The sequence below is a fragment of the Dama dama genome, chromosome 9 (assembly GCF_033118175.1).
Source record: "Dama dama isolate Ldn47 chromosome 9, ASM3311817v1, whole genome shotgun sequence".
Classification (NCBI taxonomy): Eukaryota; Metazoa; Chordata; class Mammalia; order Artiodactyla; family Cervidae; genus Dama; species Dama dama.
In genome coordinates this window covers 107423205-107446759 of record NC_083689.1, presented here as the reverse complement: position 1 = coordinate 107446759, position 23555 = coordinate 107423205, and the positions used below count along the sequence as shown (strand labels likewise).

The 23555-nt window shown below is 32.6% G+C and overlaps 1 protein-coding gene across 1 annotated transcript in view; it reads left to right on the top strand.

The window, feature by feature from the left end:
* Nucleotides 1–23555, top strand: part of FBXL17 (F-box and leucine rich repeat protein 17) — a 512447-nt gene that overhangs the window by 50653 nt on the left and 438239 nt on the right. The gene's annotated exons all lie outside the window — the stretch shown is intronic.

The following is a 23555-nucleotide window of genomic DNA, read 5'->3' as shown; positions in this document are numbered from 1 at the left end:
TATAATTAAAAGCCAAAGTTATTTGGCAAACTTGAAAAAAAGTTAAAATGTTATTTGACATATTTTTAAATCTGCAGAAAGAATACATTTTTATTCATTATATATTCTTTGATAGAGATTACCATCTCTTTTAAATCTGTTTTTCTCTTTTCCTCCTGTGGGTATCTTTCTTGTCAGGTATCTTGGTGGGGACTTAACTGAATTGTACTCCTTCATTTTAAAGGCACAGAAAACCATGAAGAATGAGTGCACATGTGTGTATCTTTCTTCTGTATACCAGTGTGCTAGAGGGCAGGCAGTAGCTTCAATAATATCCAAATAATTTTTCTTTGGATTGCATCAGTTTTTTTTTTTACCCAGCATGTTTATTTAACTAATTGTATTAATTTAATGACATTAAATTTAGTTCACAGATTTTGGGGCCCCATCAGCTGATGATAGGAGCTCCTCATATTCAAGCAGAATCACAGGTTGAAGCAAGCTTAGTACTAAAAACTCTGATACAGATATTCCAGTGTTGATAATGAAGAATTTATTACAGCTCAAAGTTTTGTTGTTGTTGTTGTTTAGTTGCTAAGTTGTGTCCGACTATTTAGTGACCCCATGGACTGTAGTCTACCAGGCTCCTCTGTCCATGGGATTTCCCAGGCAAGAATACTGGAGCGGGCTGTCGTATCCTTCTCCAGGGGATCCTCCTGACCCAGGGATTGAACCTGAGGCTCCGGTCAGGTCTCCTGCATTGCAGGTGGATTCCTTACCACTCAGCCACTAGGGAGGCTCAGAATAAGAGACTCAGATAGTATTTGCATATTGCTTTTTTTTTTTTAATCAGATTCTAGATTACTGAAAATAAATTTATTCTGGGTTTAAAGTTTATAGTTGATAGGTTATCCCTAGTATTGCAGTTCTTTTACTGGTGTTATTTTCCTCGTACATACTCTGTAGTTTAGATCCTTTCTTTTCTTTTTTTTTTTTCCCCCATTTATTTTTTTATTAGTTGGAGGCTAATTACTTTACAATATTGTAGTGGGTTTTGTCATACACTGACATGAATCAGCCATGGATTTACATGTGTTCCCCATCCCGCTCCCCTCTCCCACCTCCCTCTCTATCCGATCCCTGTGGGTCTTCCCGGTGCACCAGGCCTGAGCACCTGTCTCATGCATCCAACCTGGACTGGTGTAGATCCTTTCTTTTTATTTATTTATTTATTTTTTTTTGATCCTTTCTTTTTAAATGTAATTTTTATTTACTTTTTCTAGGAAGGCATATTAAAAAATCAGAAAGAGATTTGGAATAAATCAAATTATTTCTCAAATATAAATGTGAAAGTGCTGTCTCAGTCTCTGGTCAAGTGTTGGCAACGGTTGATAGTGGGTTGAGATAAAGAGCCCAGTCATTAGACTTAGCAAATAGAAACTCTATAAGGTTAAATGACAGTGGAATGCTGGGAGTCCATTAAGTCTGTCATTTATGAGCACACATTCTTCAACTACCTTTCTAGGCTGTCAGTCAACAAGTGAGATGCGTTGCTTGGATCTGGTGAGAAGTTTTGGCTTATAGCTATCACAGAGGTGTTAGTGTATTAAGATGTACAAGACTTAATTCCATTTACTGTTCCATTCCTGTTTTCCATTTACTGTTTTCGTGATTAGGCTTTAGGGGAGAAGAATTTCTCTTTTTCTTTCTTAAGATGTGCCTTTCAGAAGGTCTTTTATAAGCTACAGTTGAATCTGACTACCAGGTGATAAGATGCTTCTTTTCAAATATTTTCTTATAGTTATTATCAAAAGATGCATTGTCATGAAAGTGCACCTAGACATCCTGTGGTAAGGACTGTTCCTATTTCTGCTGCAGACTTTGCTTATCCATATTACCTATATTGGTTTGTTATTTTTTTGCTGTCTTCATGTTCTTGTTAAAGGTCTAGAATGAGTTACCCAGATGAGAGTATTGGGGCAAAATCTTTCCCTTGGACTGTATCTTCTGGTTTTTAGTAGCTGAGAAATTAAGCCAGATGAAATATGTACTATTTTGATATTACTTATTTTTTAACCCTCCAATTGCTTCCTATTTTATGTTGCCACATAAAATTTAGGTTGCAGAAAAGACCAATATTGTATTTTTTTTTAATGAGTGCTCTACTTCACTTTTTTTGGTTTCTAAACTATGATAGAAATTAGTTACTCCAGGAGAGTCCTTGGGAGTAGAAAATTTGTTGAGTCTATTGCCAGGTTTTCATTGACTATTTTTGATTTAAGCATAATATCTAGGTATTTATCATTCACTGTAATGTGATACATAAATATATTGAGATTTTGTAATCCAAAGATAAATAGTTATATATCAGACTCCTAATTAAACTACGTCTGGGTGATTATTCTTATCTTTTATTTTCCTCTTATTGAATATTTATCTCTGAGAAAACAAAGAGGAAGGTATATATTTATATTCATTGTTTTTAAAATGCCTATCAAATGACTATAGATTATAAAATTATTTTCATCATTTAATGCTAGATTTTTGTTTTGATTCCTCTGAGAACAAGGTAGAATTAAGTTAAGCTGTAACTTGTAGGTTCACTGAGTAGGAATCAAAATATAATTCCATGCCTGTTTACTAGGTTAACGTTAACTTTAAATATTTGAAGATACTTATAGTTTGATATTTTATATGTTTTAAGTTCTTGCAGGACACAATTTTATACACACACACATATTGATATATTAATAAGTACTTTTTAATCATATGTAATTGTAGTCAGTTCCATTGTGTAATCTATCATATATTTTCATAAACTACAATTGTTTCAGGCTTATGAGTAAAGAAGTTAAAGGAAAACAGTATGAAAGATAATGGTATATGGTATATTCCACTGAGTTCTGTCATGACCTAAGACATTTCTAAAGACTGACTTTGTTATTTTTTATATATACAACCCAGAAATACTCTTGCTAAAATACTGTATTCATCATTTCAGGAACTTGTAGTGGTTGACTACAAAAATGTTCTCAGCTAGCCTATTTACATTTTCTGTTGTCATCCAGCTTTCTTCCAATATGTGTTCAGGCTGAACTAAATATGATTTTTTTGGTTAAATATTCTTTAAGAATTCTACTACATTTATTACTTTCTAGTAATCTGTCAACTTCCTTTATTTTATTATTTCTTACTAATCCATTGATAATTTGTTGTAGGTTTCAAGGCTTCAGTCTAATCATGTAAGCTCCTTAAAAATGGGGATGTCTTTTTTTTTAATTTGTATATAGTAACTGATCATATATTTGTTAATGTTTTGACTAAATGGTTAAAAACTAATCTTTTTATACTTAAAAATTATAAATTTTCTAAAAAGGACAGTTAGTTAAGATGAACCATTCTGTTCTCAAATCTGTTTGGTTTTCTTCTGGAAAAATTCTTTTTGTGCCCAAAAGAAAGATCTTTAAAATTAATATCTTTAATGAGGCACATGTCAGTCACTTTAAGTATGATTATTTAGACTTTAGTATGTATATATAATATAGCTTTTAGTATAAAAGATTCAGTTTTTATTAACAGCTAAACTGGTGAAATATATTTATCCTATAGTGGTGTTAAGTGGTTTTCTTCATTAGTGTTCTTCCCAAAAAAATGGCAGTCATACTTGGAGGAAGTAAAATCTTTCCTCAAAGAGAAGAGAGGTATGTCCTCCTCAATAGTTAAGTAGTTTTTAAGAACTGATTTTTTAAAACTGAATGTCAAAGCTTGTGACTTTAAAGTTGTTTTTCTTTTTTATTGCAAATTACCTGTTAGATACTTGGTTTGCATTCCATTGAGGATATTTGAGTTGTTTCAATGCTTTCACCAGTGTATTTTCCTCCTTTGCTTTCAGAAAACTCTAACAGAAATCTCTTGAGCTTGCTCAGAATTGTGGTCCTTTTTCTGTTGTCATTTTTAATCACTTGATTTTTCTTAAAAAGATGAAAGTTAACAAATTGCATCTATGTTTGTTTAGAAGAGCTTGCTTTTATTGTTGCAGTTAGAGATAAGTATAATATTTGATACATATCTTGATTGCATAGTACCCAGAAAATATATCAAACATATCTGGCATTAAATTTAATTAGAACATCAACAGTGCATGCTTTCAACATGATATACCATGCAGAAGATTACACTGACAATTTTTAATACTTTATATTATTTTTTAAATATCACAAATTGGTTCCATTTATGTTATTATCTTTTGTTTCTTTAATATGTCCTAATAGTTTTATAGAATCAAAAATTAGGGAAAGAATACAACAAAAGAAGCATAAATAGTTATCTTGTTAGAATAATGTAGTTTATTTCATTTTCTTGGAGAATTAAGTGGCATTTGGAAAACTTAAGGAAAAAATTGGGCAGGTATTGGGTCAGCAAGCTGTATTGTTTATCCTTGGATTAAATTGTGCTTTTTCAATTTAGAAGTGCTACCTTTATCTGGTATACCTAGATGACTTTGTTCTGTAAAGTCAGTCTGAGTGTGTATATAAGCATCATCTGTTTTTATATATTAACGTTTGTTTAAAAACCATCACATTATAATAATATACTTGATGATACTTTTAGATTATAGTCAAGATAGACTTTTTTTTTTTCTTTTTAAGAAGAGTAAAATAGTGCAGACTACTAGTCAGTATTGGTATAGGAGGTATTTCACATACAGTCTTTTTCAAAGGTGTCAATCATTATCAGTTGGTGTATGGATTTGCCCAGTGTCACAGTTTCATTCTTCAGATGTGGGAGCCTTTCCCCTTTCTCTCCATCATTAGCTGTTGTACATATTAATTTCTCCAGTTATTGGAATTAACTTGTAATCACCTTAATGCTTACTCCTCAACTTTGAGATGTTGTATTTATCCATGTCTAAAGTTAGTTGTTTTTATGCATTATAATTTTAAAAGTATATTGTTTGCATGGGTATATTATTGATCAAGTATTTCCTTCTTCTGACCTTTCCTTTCTTAAAAAAATAGTGACTTAACCTTGAAAGTGATCTTAGAAGGCCTCTAAACCTGCTTTCTGCAAGTCCTTTTATTGCATGCCTGATGAGGTGTGTGTGTGTGTGTGTGTGTGTGTGTGTGTGTGTGTGAAGGTTATTTATTAATGAATATGTAAGAACTCATGGAATATTCTAATGACAGTTGAAAACGTATTAGTGAAATGGTATCAAAGTGGTATTTGACCAAATTTTTAAAATTTCTAGCATTAAAAGTTATTGTTATTAATGCCTTAAAGAAAGCTTACTTATACTCACCACATTGTTTAAACAAAACTGGAGAAACTTATTTTCAGTGCTGATTAGTACCAAATTAGTGTGAGAATCCACAATTTAACAATCTAAACCGTTGCCTCTTCTGAATATGTGCATTGTTTTAGGGGACCTTCCCATTTTAGGTGGTGTATGGTGCTAAGTAGTGGTTTCATTTACAATTAACATGCTCATTGACAGCTGGCCTTTATTAGTCTCACACCATGGGTTTGAAACTTTTTCCTTAAAGCTTTATAGTTGAATTACAATACTTTGTGTCCTTTGTTTTCTCCTGGAAAAGGATTTAAACAAACTTTCTATTGCACCTGTTGAATATGTATTTCATAGTAACCACCATGAAGTTTGCAGCATTTAAGAAGATGAAGAAGCAGAGATAAAAGATACATATTCAAGAAAGCTTGGTTTCACAGTTGGTGCATAATCCCTTCTGCTGTCATTGGTACCCTAACCCTGGACCTACCACAACAAAAGAAGCTGAATTGGAAATTGTGGGAGCTGGGGAGCCTTCAGTTGGCAGCCCATCGCTTGGCCCATAGGCGTTGTCAGGTCTCAGCTTGATGCCCTTTATTCTTTCTGACAGATGTGAGGTAGGGTCTACGAGGGGGAAGTCATTACTAGAGAGAGGGCAGTGTCAGATCAAAAGTAACCAGTGATCAAACAAGGTAAAGGGCTGTGGAAAATAGGCTCTCTTTCTGGCCTCAACACCTGCCTGATCACTGAAGGGAATAGTTCTTCTGTGTCAGGGCAAGTTGATTTTCTTTGATGTACAGTGAATTAGAAGTCAGAATGGAAGCTTCACTGGAGTACAGAAGATTTTTACATCCTAGTTCTTGAGCAGTTTAGATGTTTAAATGTTTTACTTTAATTATCTAGAGGTTATAGAGTCATTCTCTGTAGAATAAAATATAAGGACTCACCCATACTAACTTGGTTATCAATATTTCTTTAGAGATAGTATTAATAACAAGCAAATTTCAATATAGTATACTACAGGCTGAGAAGTCATCAGACTGTTTTCTTTCAAACATCTAGTTAGAACTAATTAGAACATTTATATAATTATAACGATGTATAACACATGCTAAGCCTGGCACATAGTAGGACCCTTCAGGGGTAAAATTTCAAAAGTAACCTCATTAAGTAATTTTAAAAAAATTGAATTAACTATTTCTCCCTAAGTGGGAAAATTATTACTGTTATTATTAGAAATTATTTTTGTATTTTGTCTTAAGGTAACCCTTTCTAACCAAGTTATTTGAAAGAAAATTTAATGAGACAGTCTCACTTAGATTTTATATGTGTTGTTCTTTTCTTTGCCCTTTCATCTTTGTAGGTATGTGACTAAAATATGGAAGAGGATGATATTTTTATCTTCATTAGTTTTCTATATGGATAATTTGACAATTGAGGCATATTTCTAAAAATTTCAGTTTTTCTTCACATTAAGGTTAAAGATTTGACTGCTACTAGATTTCACTGTCTCAATTTTTGGTATTTTAAATACTGCTGAATTTCATTCAGGTTCATAGTTAGCAGTCATTTGTCTTCAAATGAGAATTTACTTGAAGTTACTGATTTTCCAGGAAGATAAATAAGTGGCTCAGCCTTTTAAAAATTATTTTTAATCTAATAATTTATCTGCTCATCTTTGCCAAAAGCTTCATATTTTTCTGTTTTTGATAATTAGGTAACATAAATCTTCTTTCTTCATTCAGGGTCTCCTTTTTAAGTATGTAATTTGACTTAGGAATTCTAATATTGGCATTGAGTCAGGTGTCAAATTTCTATTTGATTAATTTCATTTGGAATAAAATGTCTTGTAAATTAATATTCTATTTCTATTTTTGCAACTTCAAAATTTAAGAAATCTTACTACAGACTCATTACACAATCTAAATTTTAACATAATGTCTAAGTGATATAATTTAGTAAATTTAAGGAAAGTATTTTTCTAATCTTAAACTTGATACTATTTAAATCTAATTTTTAAAATATTCTCTGTTGCATTTTTATGTTCTTTTTAGATTGTTAGATTGAGGGTTCAGTGGCTCCATGTTGGTCTCTTGGATTTTGTAACTTCCATTTATAAATTGTTTTCATAAATGTGGAAAATGAGGTCTTTTCTTCCTAGTTTTGATATACTGCAATTGTAGCAATTCCTGTTACTTGATTTATAGGTTAGAAAATTTACTTTTTTAAGTGGTAGTGGTAGTTGGTCAGGATTATCTAACTAATTATTAATTTGATATGGAGGTAAGTGAATTTTAAACTTACCAAATGACCTTTATGTTTTGCTTACCAGTTTAGAGTATCACTGGTAGTTTAATAAATCCAACCATTGTCATCTTTCATAAGAATAAGATGATTGTACTAAATTTCTTTGACTGCTACATATATTATGACTTTTTAATAACAAGTTTTGGGGGAATAAAAACTATGTTAAATATTTATATTGGTTTTAAGACTTTGATTTTGTGCTTACAAAATCCTTGAGACCAAGGATTTTGGGTCGCAAGACTCCTTGCGACCCTTTGGACTGTAGCCTGGCAGGCTTCTCTGCCCATGGGATTTCCCAGGCAAGAATACTGAAATGGGTTGCCATTTCCTCCTCCAAGGGATCTTCCTGACCCAGGAATTGAACCACATCTCCTGCATTGGCAGGTAGATTCTTTACCGCTGTGCCATCAGGGAAGCCTCCTGTGATTTTAGAGCCACTCAGGTGTAGAATGGCTTCCCTGGTGGTGAAGATATATACATATATTCATATCTGCCTTTATATTTTTGCAAATATGGTTGGTTATACCTCGGAGTGGTTCATTCTCAGTACCTAGGTATTTTCTGTATATCAAGGAATAGTTAGTTTAATGATATGCAAATATTGAGTGAACTAACTGATAAAATATTTTTGGAGATCACATTAGCACATTTCAACTTTGATTGCCACCAGTTTTTTCCTTTGAACAAGTTACAACCAATCATATTTGTAAGAATGTGGAATAGAGAATAAATTTTTGTACCAGTTTCTACTTTCAGAGAGTTTCAGTCTAAATGGAGATCTCAAATGTGTGTGTATATATGTGCTTATACATAAATACATATGTAATATATATTTGTGTCTATATATTCAAAATAATATAACATAGTGAAGTAATTTCAACTTAATGTAATTTGAATTTAAAAGGGAGTTTTTTGTTCCCTGGATTATGCTTCTTTGCTTTATGAAGGAGTCTGAGGTGTCCACATTGAGTGTTGATTTGTCTTTCTTTGCTCTCTAAAGTATATCTTAGTGAGATTGCCTGAGTGATAAATACAGCTGGCATTAAGTGTTTAGGGTTATAGTTTGAGAAGCTGCATGCAGTTCATTCCATTTAGTGTTTTATAATGTAAGCATATCTGAAGAAGCAGAGCATTGAATCCCTTGCATGCTTCTTAGAAGTGTCAGATAGCTTCAGGAAGGTATGGTGGTTTAGTTTTGGTATAGTTCCTTTTGTTTTTCTCAGTGTAGACCAATCATTTAGGTAATTTATTGGAAAAAAAATTATTAAATACATTGTGGTTTTAGAAAAAGCAGAGGAACCAGAGATCAAGTTGCCAACATCTGATGGATCCTTGAAAAAGCAAGAGAGTTCCAGAAAAACATCTATTTCTGCTTTATTGACTATGCCAAAGCCTTTGACTGTGTGCACCACAATAAACTGTGGAAAATTCTGAAAGAGATGGGAATATCAGACCACCTGACCTGCCTCTTGAGAAACCTGTATACAGGTCAGGAAGTGACAGTTAAAACTAGACATGGAGCAACAGACTGTTCAAAATTGGGAAAGGAGTATGTCAAGACTATATTGTCACCCTGCTTGTTTAACTCATATGCAGAGTACATCATGAGAAATGCTGGGCTGGAAGAAGCACAAACTGGAATCAAGACTGCCGGGAGAAATATCAGTAATCTCAGATATGCAGATGACACCACCCTTATGCAGAAAGTGAAGAAGAACTAAAGACCCTCTTGATGAAAGTGAAAGAGGAGAGTGAAAAAGTTGGCTTAAAGCTCAACATTCAGAAAACTAAGATCATGGCATCTGGTCTCATCACTTCATGGCAGATAGATGGGGAAACAGTGGCTGACTTGATTTTTCTGGGCTCCAAAATCACTGCAGATGGTGATTGCAGCCATGAAATTAAAAGACACTTACTCCTTGGAAGGAAAGTTATGAGCAACCAAGACAGCATATTAAAAAGCAGAGACATTACTTTGCCAACAAAGGTCTGTCTGGTCAAGGCTGTGGTTTTTCTAGTGGTCATGTATGGATGTGAGAGTTGGACTTTAAAGAAAGCTGAGTGCCGAAGAATTGATGCTTTTGAACTGTGGTGTTGGAGAAGACTCTTGAGAGTCCCTTGGACTGCAAGGAGATCCAACCAGTCCTTCCTAAAGTAGATCAGTCCTGAGTGTTCATTGGAAGGACTGCTGTTGAAGCTGAAACTCCAATCCTTTGGCCATCTGATGCGAAGAGCTGACTCATTTGAAAAGACCCTGATGCTGGGGAAGATTGAGGGCAGGAGAAGGGGACTACAGAGGATGAGATGGTTGGATGGCATCACCGACTCAATGGCATAAGTTTGAGTAAGCTCTGGGAGTTGGTAATGGACAGGGAGGCCTAGCGTGCTGCGGCCCATAGGGTCGCAAAGAGTCGGACACGACTGAGCGACTGAACGGAACTGAATACCTAGCAGTGGAATTGCTGGATCATATGATAGTTCTGTTTTAGTTTTCTGAAGACGTACATTTTAATTTAAAAAGCTACACTGCATATTCTGTTCTACAGGCTTCAATATTTGTGAATATTTTGGCTCTTCTTTCCTTTTGTTCCCCACTAGAAATGATAATGCCTATAAATTTCAATGGTTTTCTAGCAGAAGAATATATTTTCATATGTACCCTTTTTATGATATCTTGTTGATAGCTTTCATAAAACTAAGAAGCATGTCTTCTCTACATACTATTCTTCATCTCTCTGCCAAGTGTTTTTGTTTTTCTTTTAAATAGTGACCATGTCTGCTGCTGGAGTTTTCTGAGAACATCAGATAGTTTTACTCTTAGAGGTGGGATAAGAATAAACAACGTACTTTAAGAACTCCTTGATACTCTTATGTTCTGTTATATCATTAAGGGAGATATTTTTCTTGTGAGAAGTAACTGATGCTTTCCTTTAGACAGACAAAGGAACACAGTGACCCCTCGTAGTGCTTGCTTATTCTCATCAAAAGGGTGAGGCAAGATAGCTTCTGTGTCAGACAGGTATTGATTTCAACTCCAGCATTACCAATGACCAGTTTATAAGTTCTGAATTTCTAAAGCACTTGGATTTAAATTTCCTCAAGATTTGATTTCCTTAGGTTAAATGGACATGGGTTTGAACAAACTCTGGGAGATAGTGAAGGCCTAGAAGCCTGGCATGCTGCAGTCCATGGGGTTGCAAAGAGCCCAACACAGTTTAGCAACTGAGGAACAACAGGTGTTTAAATTGGAGATGATATCATTTACTCTGCTTGACCTTTGATGAAGTTACATGGATTGGGATGGTGTCTATGTATCATCAAACAAGGCATCTTGGCAAATAGCAATTCATAAAATGTTTAACTTTCTCTCTTTTCTTGTTAACTTCCCAACTGCCATTTCAGTTCTCTCTCTTTATAACTGAAGAAAACCTGGAATGGAGTTGTTGCCAGAAGTTTGCTGTTGGTGAACGTTTTCATTGTTGAGCAGCTTGGCAAGTGGTAGAAGTGACTGTTGGTCCCTCTATACATTTGATAGGGCCCAGTGAGCCTTCCATCTTATGGGGCATTTTTGGAAGTGTTATTTTAACCCCTAGTATTTGTGTTTTTTCAAAATACTACGTTTGTTTCTTTTTTTTTTTTCAATTTATTTATTTTAATTGGAGGCTAATTACTTTACAATATTGTGGTGGTTTTTGCCATACATTCTATGTACGTTTCTTACTGCTTTTATATTTTTTACTCCTAGTAACTTATCTACAGTGGTTATTCCAGTCTTACTTTTTTTCATGAATGCCTATCATTTTCCTTGCCATAAGCTCCCATCATTAGCAGTTAAATCCTCCTACTATTTAATGGGGAATATAGAAATTGTTAAGTATGAGCTATATCATATCATCTATGATTCACTTTATTGTAAGTAACAGATAACCTGACTCAACCTGCTTAAACAGTAAGACGTTTATTGGCTCATAACTGCTGTGTGTGGAGGTCAGTCAGGCTTTCGGATTGATCTGACTCAGTGTCTTTCACTGTGTATGTATGGAGTCTGTTCTTTCTGACTCTGCTTCGCTCTTTTCTAACTCATCTTCAGTCTAAGTCTGGATCCATTTGTAGTTCAAAGATTGTTGACAGTAGTTCCTAAGTACATGTTGTGCAATTTTGTAGTTAATTACTGTTTCCTAGTACCGTTTACAACATACCTAGTATGTTGTGCTTAATTTGATATTTGGGTGCAAAATATAAACATACAATAATTGTTCATCCATTTACCCGTTAATGGACATTTGGGTTGTTCCCAGTGTTTCAACTATTAAATATAAACGTGCCGTGAATATTCATGAACAAATCTTTAATGGATAGAGGTTTTCATTTCTCTTGAGTGAGTGCCTAGGTTTGATATGACTGGGTCATATAGTTTGTGTTGCTTAAATTTCACTCAATGAATAACTGCCAAAGGGTTTTACAGAGTGCTTGTGTTGTTTTCTGCTCCTTCCGACAGTGTTTGATAGCTCCGTTTGTGCTCCATCCTCACCAGCAGTGGCAGTGTCAGAGTTTTAAGTTTTAGCCAGTCTGAGTGGACGTGTGGTGGTATCTTAACTATGGTTTTCCTTTGCTTTTCCCTGATGTCTAATGATGTTGAGCACCTTTTAATTGTGCATTTTAGCCATTACTCTCACTTCTTTTGTGAAGTGTCTGTACAAAAAATTTTAAAAATTTTGGATTTCTTTTTATCAATTTGTACGTTCTTTATATGTTTTAGATGCAAGTTCTTGTGTCAAATATGTGCATTGTGGTTACTCGCTTGTCTGTCTTTCCTTTTCCTTTTATTTTCCCTTGAAGAACAGGTTTTAGTTTTGAGGAAGTCAGATTTATCATTTCTCCTTAATGATGACTGATACTTTTGGCTAGTATCAGCTGTTTTTTCTTCATTACTGTGTGTATCATATTCCTCTGCTAGAGTGTAAACTCCAGAGTAGGTAGCTTATCTGCTTTATTCATAGATGTATCTTCTGCCTAGGAAATGCCAAGCACATCGAAGTTGTTCAGGAGCAATTTTTGAATGAATGGGTTTTGTCTGTCTTATAGACTTGGAAGTTTTATACCAGTTAAGCAACAAAGCAGCCCCAAGCTCCTGGGAGCACCATTATACATTGCTTGTCTTGTTCTCTTCCATGCTCTGCGTCTCACCTGTCCTCACACTGTCTTGATTGATTCCTGGCTTCCCCAGTCCTGCTGCTCATTCTTTTGTTCTAGGCCCTTTATTTTTGTGTCAGTAGCGCAGTTATTTTCTTAAGCTTGCCAGATGCTACCCTCTTCCCTTTCGGGTTTACCTGTAAAACCAATTTCAAACAAATCAGTATGATGTTTACTCTGTTTCTCAAAAATGCTACTTTTTTTTTGCTGCAAACTGACTAAAGTTTATTGTGGATGATGAGGTAGAACCTGCCATCTTAATATTCGTCTTTCCCTTTGTTCTTATTTTTCCACAGTGGTCACCTTTGTTTATTCTTCTCCTTTCTGGAATACTATTTCTTTCCCTCTTGCCAAAATGAATTCTACTTACTCTTTAGGACTTTTACTTATTCTTAAGATCACATCTTTGCCTAAATCGTCTTGGCGGAGGGGTTCATGCTCTCATGTTTTACCCTTTTGGATTGTTTCTTCTTTGTTAAGAATTCATATATTCTTCTTCTTCAGTAAGGTTTTGGTTATAGAGGTGAGGCTTCTTGGTTGATCACTTTTTTTTTTTCTTGAATGAATTTGATGGTGACACTGCCTGAGAAAGCAGTGCCTTCTTTTAGCTTTTACCTTGTTTAAAAATCATTTTATTTTTAATTTTAAAACATACATAACATAAAATTTGACATTTTAACCATTTTAAAGTGTACTGATCAGTAGTGTTAAATACATTCACATTGTTGTGCAACTGTTCTCTAGAACTATCCATCTTGTAAAACTGAAATTTTATACCAGTTTAGCAACAAAGCAATCCCATGCTCCTGGAAGCCACCATTATACTTCCTATCTCTATGAATTTGATTCCTTTATCTCATATAAGTGGAATCTAGAAGAATCAGTGTTTGTTTTTTGGTGTTAGCCATCTTAATGGATGTGATTTATTATCTCATTGTGCTTTTGATTTGTATGTCCATAATGAGCATCTTTTCATGTGCTTATTGGCCATTTGTATACCGTTGGAGAAATGTCTGTGGAAGTCCTTTGCTCGTTTTAAAATGGGGTTATTTTCTTGCTGTTGTTTAGCTGTAGGAGTTCTTTATATGTTCTTTGGTTATTAACATGTTATCAGATATGTGATTCAAAAATATTTTCTCCCAACGAATAGGTTACTTTTTCACTCTGTTGATTGTTTCCTTTGATGCACAGACTTTTAAATTTTGATGTAGCCCAACTTATGTATTTTTACTTTTATTGCCTGTGCTTTTGGTGTCATATTCAAGAAATGGTGGCCAAATCCAGTATCATGAAATTTTCCCCCTATGGTTTTTCCTGAGTTTTACAGTTTTAATTTTATGTTTAGGTCTTTGATCTATTTTGAGTTAACTTTTGGATATGATGTAAAGGAAGGGTCCAACTTCATTCCTTTTTGCATGTAGGTATCCAGTTTCCCCAGCACCATTTTTGAAATGACTGCCCTTCCCCCATTGAATGGTCTTGCCACATTGCTGAAAATCATTTGACTGTATAGGTGAGGGCTTCTGGGTTTTCTGTTCTTTCCATTGATCTATATGTCTGTCTTCATGATGGACTATACTTTTGATTACTGTAGCTATATAATAATTTTTTTGAATCAGGATGTGTGAAAGCTCCAACTTTGTTCTTTTTCAAAATTGCTTTGGCTGTTTGGGGCTCCTTGAAATTTCATGTGCATTTTAGGATAGATTTTTCTGTTTCTGCAAAAAATGATGTAGGGATTTTGATTAAACTTATATACATATCCCTTTGAGTAGTATTGACATTTTAAATATTCCAGTCTGTGAACACAGGGTGTCTTTTCATTTATTTGTGTCAACTTTAATTCTTTAAGCAATGTTTTGTAGTTTTCAGTATACAATTTTGAAGACCCCTTGGTTAACTTTATTTCTAAATATTTTCCATTTGTTTCTATTATAATAGAGTTATTTTCTTAATTTCCTTCTCAGATTTTTCATTATTAGCCTAGAGAAATAAAACTGATTTTTTTTTTTTTTGGTTTTGATTTTGTGCATCTCTGCTGTACTGAATTAATTATTCTAATAGATTGTTTTTTAGTTTAATATTAGGGTTTTCTATGTATAAGATCTTATACTCTACAAACAGAGATAATTTTGTTTCTTTCTAATTTGGTTACTTTTAATTTTTTTTTCTTGCTAAATTGCTCTGACTTTGACTTCCAGTACTGTATTAAATAGAAATGGCAAAAAATGGACATCTTTGCCTGGTTCCTGAACTTCATAGACAAGCTTTTATATATACTCACCTCACTCCTGAGTATGGCATTACCGGTGGTGTGCCCAGTTTTCTCCTGGATGGTCTTGGTTACAGCCAGCGTCCACAGTGCACTGCTTCTGGATGTCAGCTTACCAAGCTTGTTGGCACTAAAGTTTTAAACTTGGTCTTCTATTCCAATAAGCACCTCAGTAATGTATTTAATGACTTAACAGGTGTTCACATGGCTCTTGTGATCTTATCATTCTGTTTGGGAACATCTATTAAATAATTGATGGCATTTTACAAATGATTTAAGAGAGCTAACGTAGTACTTTTTGCCACTAATATTTGGCAGGTCAGCCATTTTGATTTTAATTTTTGGAGAAGTTACTGGATCAAAAATAACATACGAAGAAATCTTGCTTCTATTCATTTCCATCTTCTCCCTTGCTCCCTATATGTAACCTGTGTTTTTAATGAAAATATAAGAAAATAGAATAATATATTTTTATATTTTTTCTTAAATAAAAAATAGTACTTACATAAAGAATGGCATGCTATTTATACAAAAGTTAAATTAGTATATATACTGCACTTTTATTTTTTTCATTTCATAGATCTCTCATAATACGATTATCTCTTCCATAAGATTGCTTTCATTGTTTTTTTCTCTCTGCTGTAACTGTGATATAGCAGTTAATTTTTTGGAAGTAGCATAATACATTCATTCATGTATGTACCTAATTTGTGCCAACTCTCTTGCTAGTACAAGAATTATTAGGTCAGTTTTACATTTATAATTTTGTATAAGTTTCTTTGTAGGAGACATTATCAGAGTAAGATTGCTAGTGCAGTGGGTACAAGACCTATGATATTGGTAGATATTCCCAGATTCCCCTCCTTAGGGGCTGAATCATTTTGCGTTCATGTAAGCAGTGGGTATGTATTGAGAGTGATCATTTCCCACAGCCTTGCTAGTAGTGTATTGTCAATCTGCTCGATTTTTGCTGTTTTGATAGGCAAGAAATGGTATCTGAGTTAGTTTTAATTTGTATTTATCCCTTTATGAATCTGATTGGGCAGCTTTTCATATGTTTAAAAAGCCATTTGGATTTCTTTGTGATTATTCATCATTGGGTTATTTTGCCACCAAGTTGCAGATCTTTCTCTCCTGTGTTCCTGGAGCACTTGTAATATATGTTATTAATTCCTTGTAGGAGTTCTAAATGTTTTTTTCCCCCATTTTGTCATTTTGCTTTAGCCTTTGCCTGTAGCACTTATGCCATGCAGAAGTTTTATTTTTTAAAGATTTAAAAAGGTGCGTTAGTCTCCCACCTCCCCTTTTTGGCCTCTGAATCTTCGGTTACAGTTAGAAAGGCAGAAGTACTTTCTGAATGGACTGGACTATCATCAACCACTTAAATTGTACAACCTAGTGTGTGGGAGAGACACTGAAACATTTTCAGGACAATAGGATGCAGATATAGTTTTGTATAATAGCATTCAATACCAGTCTGCATTTGTGTAAGTTAGAGGCCACTTCATATGTAAAGAAAGTGTGGAAAGAGTGTGACCATTCTTTCCAATCTGCATTAATAAAAGACATGCATTTAAATTTGGTCAGCATTTCGGAAGAAGCATCCTTCTTTGCTCTCGTATCCTCAAAGAAGAAGCAGAATAAATATTATAAAGTCCTGAATATATCTCTAGTCATAGTCATTTCAATATCAATTTCTTTCAATATATTGGTAATATATTCAGTAATTAAAGATTTTAAATGTGAGTATTGCTATAGATGTGACATATTACAATAAGTGCATATATGCCACATAAGTAGTAGTAATAATATTTATTAGCAACAGCTGTTAGGCAACATGAAAATTACGCTCATTAAATGTCACTGAATACATACTGTTATGACACCCTTGCTAAGTGAACCAATTGGTGATAATTTAAATTTAGATTTTTCTCATAAAGCTTTGTTTGCATAAATAGGGGTTAAACTTGTGCTTTTTCTTTAAATGAATTTGTATGATTGTTCTGAAATTAAAATCAGCATTATCTGTTAAGTTGTTGCAAAGCTAATCTTTTTTAAAAAAAAAACTTTGAAAATAACCTAATCAAATATAATATGTTGAAAATCAAAGTTTCAAAGGATTATGGAATTACTTTAGCTGTTTATTTTTAATGCAAAATGTTGGATTTTCATTCTAGAATAAGCTGGAAATTACATATTTAGTAATTGACCCTCCATTAGTTCAAGCAGAAATTGTGAGAAGCAGAAAACAGTTTTCGCTTCTCTCAGATGTCAGTGTTTAATAAAAAACGTTTAAAGTCCTAGCTTATAAAGATTTTGTTTAAAGCATTTTTGTGTTCAATAGACTTGTAAACATGATTGAATTATTATAGTCCAATTATTTTTTTAGTCTTTTTTTTCCTCGACAAGGGAGAAGAAATGAAAAAAAATTTTTGGATGCTTTCCAAGAACTCTATGTGTGTGCATGAGAAGTTCTAATCACTTGCTTCAGGTCTGAGTTTTATTGGACAGGCTTGTCTGGTGGGTTAAAATCCCCTCATGCTGTCGCAGATGATAACTAGCTTATTTTCCTCCCCTTAAAAATAGTAAGGGTTTATTTTTTATAGCTGTCTCCGACCTGGGGACATAAGCCACTTTGGCTTCCTATGATGCTGGCTTAAAGAAAAGAGTGCAATGTGAAAAGACAAAAACAAGCAAGGGCGTGAAAGACAAGGTAAGGAAAGGAGCAGACTCAAGGTAAAAGAGCAGGAAATGTCGAAGATTAAAAAAGGTGAAATGCGTTCAAAGGTAGTGAGGAGGGGGGTATGCATTGCAGATCTTCTGAAGGAGGATCTCATTGTCATCTTAGAAAATGTTTTTTGAGGTGATGGAATGAAATTTTTTAAAGAAAGTAGTTTTTTTTTTTTTAATTGGGGATATCAAAATTAGGTAATTTTTCATGGTGGATAAATAATACTCAGGGCCAACAGATCACTTTAGGACCTTAGGACACAATTTTAGATTATACTTGATAGACTTATTTTTCATTGCACACATTTCAGATACACGTATTTGAGAAAAAATATTGCTGCTCACTTTTTGGTAGTATCTAGCCTAGGTTTTAGAGGCAATTATTCTAGTTTTTTTACTTTTAGAGTATTGATTTTTATTTAAAATATATAATTTTTAGGGGTGATAATAGTAATTATTTTCAGTATTAGTTTGCATTTATTTAAAAATAAAATATTTTAAAATATTTAGGAAATAACAATGCTGATAAGAAAATGTCAAAATCTTGACATGATTTCAGATGTTTTATGAAGTAAATTCTATTGAAAAATTTTAGAAATTCAAGTTTTTTCATTTGTTGACACTTTCTGTATGGCAGTGCACAGCTAGCATTCATTAAATATAACTTACCCCTAATGGTAGTTGCTTGTCCTGACAAAAATAGGACTGCTTTAATCCAGGAAATATGATACTTAGTTTTTGTTCCACTGTAGGTTTAATGCCACACTGATAATTTAAATATCCAGTACATCTTCTGTTTTAAAAATGTCTTTATGGGAATTTTCTTCTTTTTTTATGTTGATAATTCTGCTTGTTCTGCACTTAGAATGGTCCCTTTCAAGAATTAGATTGGTTATATAAATTTAACACTGTTACATGGAAGAAAACTAAGTGGAATGCCTTTTTTGAAAATACTTCTTTTGTTATCTGTATGTGTAGAATAAAACTGTTGGAAGGCAGCTCTGTTCCTCCCCACCTTGTGTCTTTCAGGGGGAGTAGACAGCAGAATGTTCCAGCTGTGTCAAATCAGGCATGCTTGTGTTTGGCCTTGATTTTGGGATTTGCTGTAATTTGTTTTTTAAATGAATATATAATTTCCGCTGTTGATATTTATAGCTGTAAAGTTAAAAGAACTTTTAAATTATTAATTACAGTTGTCTTATCATAAATGTAATGGATGTTAGACAGTCACTGTTTGAGAGCAGTCACATTGTATCCCTATCTTGTTGCTAGTGATTCTTTGTACTGGAAGTCTCTCAAACCTATGAAATTAGACTGCTCTTTTCTCTTTTCTATTTCTGTTTGCATCCAGTGCCAGAAAAGCTTAATTAAGCACAGTTTTGGTGAAGAAGAATGAAAATAATATTTTAAGAATTATATACAAATAGTAAAAGATATCAAATGCTATCCATCTTTAAAACTAATTTCCAGTTCTTGCGTAAAATTCCATGTCATTTTTGCATGTTGGTTATTGAAGAACATTTTTTTCGGTATGCATTTATTCTTTTAGCAATATTGGATTATATGGGACCAGTTTAAAAATTGAAATAGAAATAATTGCAAATATATTAACATATAGCACATACCACAAATATATTAATACATAATTGCAAATATATTAAGAAAGTAATAGGAAGTCGGTAAATATTTTTGCTTGATATCTGTACATCCTACCTGCTGTTTAGCAAAGCCATAGAAAGTGTATAAATCTGCTCATAGTGCATTGTTACTGGATGTTGTATTCTATTTTTGATTATGATATAGTCCGACACGACTGAAGTGACTTAGCATGCATGCGTGCATTGGAGAAGGAAATGGCAACCCACTCCAGTGTTCTTGCCTGGGGAATCCCAGGGACGGAGGAGCCTGGTGGGCTGCCTTGTGGGGTCGCACAGAGTCGGACGCGACTGAAGCGACTTAGCAGCAGCAGCATATTGGATATAGCTCTAAAATAATTAAGAATACTGGATATCTTTTTGTTTTGTGCATGGGTTTTTTTCCTCTGTATTAGGGAATCTAACATTCATTTGTTAGAAAGGAAGAATGTTTACAGTTTTTATATCTATCTCTTAGTCTGTTATTTTATTGTATGTACAGACATTGAATTGTTTTATGAACTGTTTCATAGAAGTCTTTTTGGGCAAGAAGCATGTATTGAATTTTATAGTTACTTAGTGATCTTATTTGCTTTCATTTGGCAAATACAGTATCAATAAAAACAAGCCTTATGTGATTATCTGCAGATAAAGATACATACAGTAAATGCCTTTGCATTTAAATATACGTGTTTGTTTATAGATATACAAATATCCATATTTGTTTATGTATATTTGTAAGATTCTTGTTACTTTTACACTGAACAATACTGTCACTTGATTGACAACTGACATTTTGAGTAGATCTTGGAATACATGTTTAATCATTTTGTTTTGGAATAATATTTTTAATGTGACTGTAAGCAGTATGTACCTACTTGTATAATTTTTTTCATGAATCTGTCATGTTAAGTTGTGTGGAAATGTTTTCTTACTGTGCTTGAGGTGGTTAACCTTCAGCATAACATTTTAATTTTTATACCAAAGTAGTTATGGTATGTTCTTTAGCAGGTTGCAGAAAAATTAATGTCATTATTAAAGGTGCTCTTTGTGTCAGATTTTTTAAAAAGTTATGTCCAAGGTTTTGGGTATATGATTTTTAACAAATGAATATACATAGGTTTAATTGTTGGAGAATGAATGTGTCAGATTTACATACATTGAAAAAGACTTTATAATGGAAAATTTAATGAGAAAAAAGTTAACATTTACCAACCCAACTATTCCACGTAAAACCTGATGGGATTTGATAGAAACATGGTATAGATCTAGATATTGAGATCATTATATATAATTTGAAATTATTATTATAAAGATTTTAAAATATGATGGATAAATACTTTAGCAAGTAGTTTTTAAAGAAGCTAATGAGGAAATTATATTGGCTTGACATTAAAACTGATATTTTATATAATTATCTGGGTTTATAACTTACAAGGTCTCTAATAGTTTAATAATTTGGTGTGAATTAATCACTACTGATCTCTAAAATATCACCAACATGATTTCCAATATATACAATTTTTTGGTCTCTTTTGCTGTATTTTTCCCTAGTTCATTATTTGTTTATTGTATTAGGCTATTATTGTACTATTTAAAAGTGACTACGTGATTGTCTAATAATGAATAGATTACATTGAACACAGGAAATAGGTGTTGTCTTCTGAATTTGAAGATGTTACTTTTTGTTTTGACATTTTCATATTAAAAATTTTACACTTCTTTTTCAAAGGCAGTCATTTATAAACTTTTGAATGCTAGCAGAATGATGACTAGTGCTTGCATTTTGAATGATCGGGTTTTATTAATCATCTACTAAGTGTCTTTTTTAGGTTTAATTTATAATCTATGACAAATAATTTATTGTTATAGAGAATTATTTAATGAGAAATTAGAATTTAAATTTTACATTGCCATATAAAAATGTTTTACATTTCAACTATTATTCTTTCCTTGTTGTTTACTTTTAAAAAAATGTATTTGTCTAGCAGGTATTTACTAGTACATCACCAGACTTTTTCTCCTGTTAAGTTTTTAGAGGGTCAGGTAAGCAGGATGGACTTTACTGAGTCTTACTCTTTCTTAAGGATAGAATTTCATTGGATACATAATGTAACATTTTTCATGGATCATAATACATCATATTCGAGATAGATCTGTGTGGACCTCTTTCAAAGAGGTTACATTGCTGAAGACCCTTGTTAAATAGATGTCCTGCGACGGCCTGATCAAGAAGGTGTGTGTGTTTGCAGGGCAGCATTGCGATTAGACTCTAGTCATGTTTTGTACCCATTTTAGGATGTTTAAAAAATGATTACCTATTAGATGTACTCTGTGTTTCAAAGATGACTTTCTAACGTTATGAATCTTAAGTATTATATAGATTTAGAGCATGTTAATTTGTTTTTAAGCAGTCTATATTATTTTAAAATATTTGAAAGATACTAGATTTATATCCTAATTGAATTACCAAATGATATATATTAGAAAGCATAATTTCAAGTTGTGTTTGAGTATTCTTTGAGTCTTTATGAGACTTTGTTACTGAATTAAATAAGCATATGTTGATACTTTGTTACTTAAAGGTTCATATTTTGGGGAGAATATGAAAGGTCTCTTGGTTGTATTATAATTGGAAGAAAAATAGTGAAAGAGAACTGTTACCAGATTTAGCTAAAATTATGCACATTTGGGGTAACTTGTAGTCTTTTTTCAGTTCATTGACATAAGAAAAATATTTTGAAATTTAGTGTATTTAACATAATTTATAGCAGTGCTACTAAAATTATACATAAATTACATATTTTCTCATTATTGAAAAGAAATATTAAATTATAAATGGGAGAATCTTCATGATCTCTTTCTCTGATGTATCTCAATACTAAGATATTTCTATTTTTAACAACGAATTTTAAAAAAGCAAAACTGAGAATAAGTCACTCAAGCTGATTTTCTCTCTGTCGTCTTCTCTAGATCTCATAACTCTAGATGGATTCTGAAGAATGTACATGAGAATTCTTTTTGTGAATTGGTTTATTTTTTTTTTTTACTTCAGTGATAAAGTAACCTTATTGATATGTTATTTTTCTTCCTAAGTTTCAATTATTTTCCCCTTACTCTCTATAAACTGCATTTTTACAGCTTTGTTAGTTGATCAGTTCCAAAAATAATTAATCTGTCATCCTTGATTGAGTTTTAGAAATAGTTCACATAGTGAACATGATGATTTATCACATGGCATTTGTTGAGTATCTTTTTGTTTATGAAGTTATAAATAAAAATGGAAAAACTTAAAATATGAAAACAAGACAGTAAGTGATCTTAAATTTTATAATAGGTTATAAAACTTTTCTGTTAAATGAGTACTGTGATACCTATCTTACTTGGCTTGCAATGTTGTGAGACTAAAATATGATTGTAGATTTTAAGCATTTTATAACGTATTAATGTTATACAAATATAGTAATTATCTTTTAGAACTACAGTGATTTTAAAATAATGAAATGAGGTTAAATATTTCAGTACTCTTTTAAGTAGCAATTTCAGAATCTGAACGTTAATTTTTACTATTTTTGTGTGTATGTGTGTGCATCCGCTTAATTTCTAGATAGTATAGACAGACCATAACTATTGAACACTGTATTAATCTTAATTAAGTTTATAATGTGGAAGAAGAAATAAACTAAGAATAAAATTGAGGATTAAAGTAAATATTTCATCAGTATGGCATTTGGAGGACAACATGTGCCATCTATATGAACAGGATACTAAATTATAAATTATTTCTCTTATTGCACTAATTTTTTTTTCCACTAATTTTTGAAATTTACCTGTGGAAAATCTTTAAGAATGTGTTGTTTCACAATAAATTATTTTTCTTTTTTAAATCTAGTCTTTATAAACACAATCTTGATCAAACCATTTTGATGTTAGGAGGCTATGCAAAATCTGTGATTAAATACAAATAAGGGTGTATTATATTCTGAAGAATATGGAAAATGTTAGCATTTAAGGCTGGTTGATTGCTTTTTAAATATTGGTTGTACTAAAGACTGTTTCATATCTGATGTTTCTTGCCTTCATTTTAGGTGTTTAAATTGTTTTATTTTGAAATAATTTCAAAGTAAATTGTTCTAAAAGTAGTACAGATATCTCA